Source organism: Tenrec ecaudatus, chromosome 2, assembly GCF_050624435.1.
Source record: "Tenrec ecaudatus isolate mTenEca1 chromosome 2, mTenEca1.hap1, whole genome shotgun sequence".
Taxonomy (NCBI): domain Eukaryota; kingdom Metazoa; phylum Chordata; class Mammalia; order Afrosoricida; family Tenrecidae; genus Tenrec; species Tenrec ecaudatus.
The window spans coordinates 45,805,860-45,809,458 of record NC_134531.1 but is presented as its reverse complement, the minus strand read 5'-3'; the positions used below and the strand labels follow the sequence as shown (position 1 = coordinate 45,809,458).

Below are 3,599 nucleotides of genomic sequence, written 5' to 3'. Positions count from 1 at the left end.
CACTATCGCCAGCTTTGAGAATGGGAATTCTAGAATACTAAATTGTGCTATGTGGAACCTCAACATGTATCAATAGGGAGCTGTGTGAACAGAGCATAGAAATAGTGCATGAGTTAAAATAGAGAAGGGTGTGCATTAATGTTGCATACTTTCACCATATTGCTCACTCTCTATGTTTATCAAATCATCAGGGAAGCTGGATTATATAAAGAAGAATGCAGCATCAGGATTGGAGACAGGCTTATAACAACCTGAGATATACAGAAGACACAATCTTGCTTGCTGAAAGTGAGTTGGACTTGAAGCATTTGCTGATGAAGTTCAAGCACTTACAACTCAATGTAAAGAAAATCTAAATCCTCACAACTGACCCAATAGGTCACCCGATTCCTCTGGGTGGCCAGCTAATTAATTTTTCCTCTTTCAATTTTCCAAGAGTGCTGTCTTGTCATTCCCAAGTCATGATTTTGATATTACAATACAATTAAATATGAGCACTTGTATGAATTTAAGAAGAGACTACCTAGAAACTACTGAGTAGACTGTCTAGATTAGATACATCTTTTCAAAAGGACATACTCTAGAGTAGATTATAGAAAAAGAATATCTCAACATACCTCAAAGAAACATACACAAGTTTTAATATAGTGTATTCTATTAGTTGTACAAGACTTTCTAAACAATATTCTAAACTTAAAAGTCTTAACAGCAAATAGAAAAATAATTTACATAACTTAAAAATATTTATACAAAGCAAAAAACATTCTACCCAAACAAAAAATTAAGAAATTATTAGGATAATATTAAATAAAAAGTTAACTTGTTATAAATTATTAAGATGACATGATCTTAATATATTAAAGGATAGATGGAATGAACTGATATTATTGAAAAACAGAGAAAGAAATTGAATATAGTTAGTCCCCAATTTAGGATAGAGTTTCATCACAACTACTCCATCTTAAGTTGGTCCTGATGCAAGTTGGGTACTTCTTTTTGTCTTCAGTTTTCATTATCAATGCCTTCTACTGTTAGTATCTTTATACATCTTTGCATTTGGGAGTTGTCAACTTTACATCTGAGGATGATAGCAGCTGCCAATCACAGGCTGCAACATTGTATATACTGCATATTACTCCCAATACTAAAGTGGTTGTAAGCCGTCATAACTGGTGAGGAGATGGTGTGAGGGTCACCTCTGACCTCCTCCAGATATGCAAAGGGGAAAGGATAGTGTGTCTCCACAGCAATGCAAGACCTATTGCCCAAGGTCACCCAGACCCCCACTCTCCATTATTCTAACATCAACAAACCCACCCACAGCACTCTAATTTTCTTCTGGTTTCTATAAAACCCAAACTGAACTCACAGCCTTGGAGTCATGCTCAACTCATAGAGATCTTATATAGGGTTTTCAAAGCTGTAAATCATTTTTGGAACAGATACTCAGATTTCTCCCTTACAGGGGATAGTGGGTTTGAACTGCTGACCTTGAACCTAATAGCTCAGTGTGTAGCCCACTGTCCTCAAACAATACAGCCATTTTTAAGTGCTTGTGATACAAGTTAAATGGTAGCATGATACAACTGTAAAAAATTGTAAACAACTCAATTGATGTTAAACTGCAGTAATATTTGTCACACCGTTTAGCAAAACTATAGTTAAAATTATGTTTAGATGTCCATTAGCCTCCCCTAACCTGTTTTCAAAGAACCTTTATAAGTCTATGTACTTCTGGAGAGCAAGCACTTGATTTTAAATAGTGCTTCAGTGTCTTTTTGGGTTCTTTCTCTGACCTGAGACAAGTAACATCAGATTTCCAAACTGCTAACATTCTCTCTGGCAAGAGAAATCATTTTGTCAGGTTTCTTGGGTGGGAAATACCTCGGTTCTTGGCTTTGTCATGAGAGCGAACTCACCCAAAGCCTGGTTTGTGATCCAAGTGGGTTTTTACGAAGGACAGAGAAGTTCCAAGTTTCATAGCCACTGCACCTGGGCAAGTCACGAGACTGCACACCCACACATGGCGGCCTGAGGCCGGGAGACTGTGGCAAGGCTGAGTAAGAGGCAGAGGGGCAGCTGGAAAAAGATGCAGGTGGTCTCCAAGTTATGGCCTTGGGGGCCCTTGGCTGGGAGGCGTGGTCGATGGTGCTGGTTGCATTGGCTGGATTAAACCCACCTGATCTAGTTTGGGCCCACCCCCTGGTTCCTGGTTCTAGATACTTAACAATTTGTTTTTAATCAATAAGAAAAAAAAGTTGTTTTTCCCTTTGTTCATTTCATAGGGTTTTATGTTATACTTTTTAAAAATTGATCTGACTCGTCTTTATTCTCTTAGAATGGTTAGTCCTAATAGTATTTCTTCAAAATTTGTCTTGATTCTTTGACAGTTTGATTAGTTTTGCTCTACAAAATCTTTACAAACAGTCAAAGGAAGCCGAATAGAACATTAATAACAAATACAAATCTCCTGAAACTCTAAAACAGAGGGTCTACCCCAATAGAGTTCTAATGGTTGGTATTGTCATTTATTCCTTAAAACCAGCTAGTCTTCTTTTGACACGAATTACCTGTAATTCTGTGAATTGGATGTTGTGGAGCCTGAGGCAAACTGCTGTGAGTAATTATAAGATTCATTGCTGAGTGATGTGACTTCTTCAAAGAGAGACTATTTCTTACGGAAATTGTATGATTAGGTCTCTAGGCATCTTGGCTTGTTCAGGGAGTCATGGCGGCCCTCTGGGGAGCTAATGTGTCTTTAATTATTTACAGGTTCACTAGAGACCCTTTAAAGCTATAAGCACAGCAGCTAAGGGAATATTTAAAAACAATAGCAGGAAATGTGTCATACAAAGACATTAGTAGAAACTAACACAGGCACAGAAGCTGCCAGCTCTTGTTAGCACCGCATGCTTCTCTATGTTGGTTTGGAGTTGGCAATTTTATGTGTTTCTAATGACACAGGTTAGTCTGATTCTGAAATGTAGGTTTTTTACTCTCCTATATAGGAGGCTGGCAAAAAATTACATCTAAGATGGACTTTGATGTCTTTAAGCTTATAGCTAAATTTGCTTAAGAAAAATCATCTCCTACCAAAAGTTATTTTTTGTGGCAAGGTTTTTTTTTAATAATTCCTACCAGTTTGGGCTATTTGGGAAAATAGAGGCCACACTCCCCAGAGGGCTATGCCACTTAGTAGAGTTCACTACTATTTTGTGGCTTACATTATTTTTTTTAAAAAAGATAAATCATCTCCATGTATTAAATCAGAGTCTAAAATTACAAAACTATTTAGATAACCTTACTGTAAAACATAAGTATTTTTCCCAAGCATAAATATTTATACACACACACACACACACACACACAGATAGGTACATAGCTAGATAGCTAGATAGATAGCCCATGAAGGTATAAAAATGGTTAATGTGCTCGACTTCTAAGCAGAAGTTTGAGGATTTGAGACCAACCAGAGGATCTCCAAAGAAAGGTTTGGCTCCAGCATCAATGCACTCAAAACACTCAATATAATAGAACTCGAAGGGAAATTCCTGTGTACAATACAACCAACAGCCAATATTTCAGTCAATGAGGAAAAC

At 37.2% G+C, this 3,599-nt stretch overlaps 1 non-coding gene across 1 annotated transcript; it reads left to right on the top strand.

The window, feature by feature from the left end:
- Positions 1–3,089: 3,089 nt before the first annotated feature.
- LOC142442145 (small nucleolar RNA SNORA4) lies at positions 3,090–3,227 on the top strand. Its single transcript, XR_012783381.1, has one exon. It is a non-coding gene; the product is annotated as a small nucleolar RNA SNORA4 (small nucleolar RNA).
- Positions 3,228–3,599: the final 372 nt, after the last annotated feature.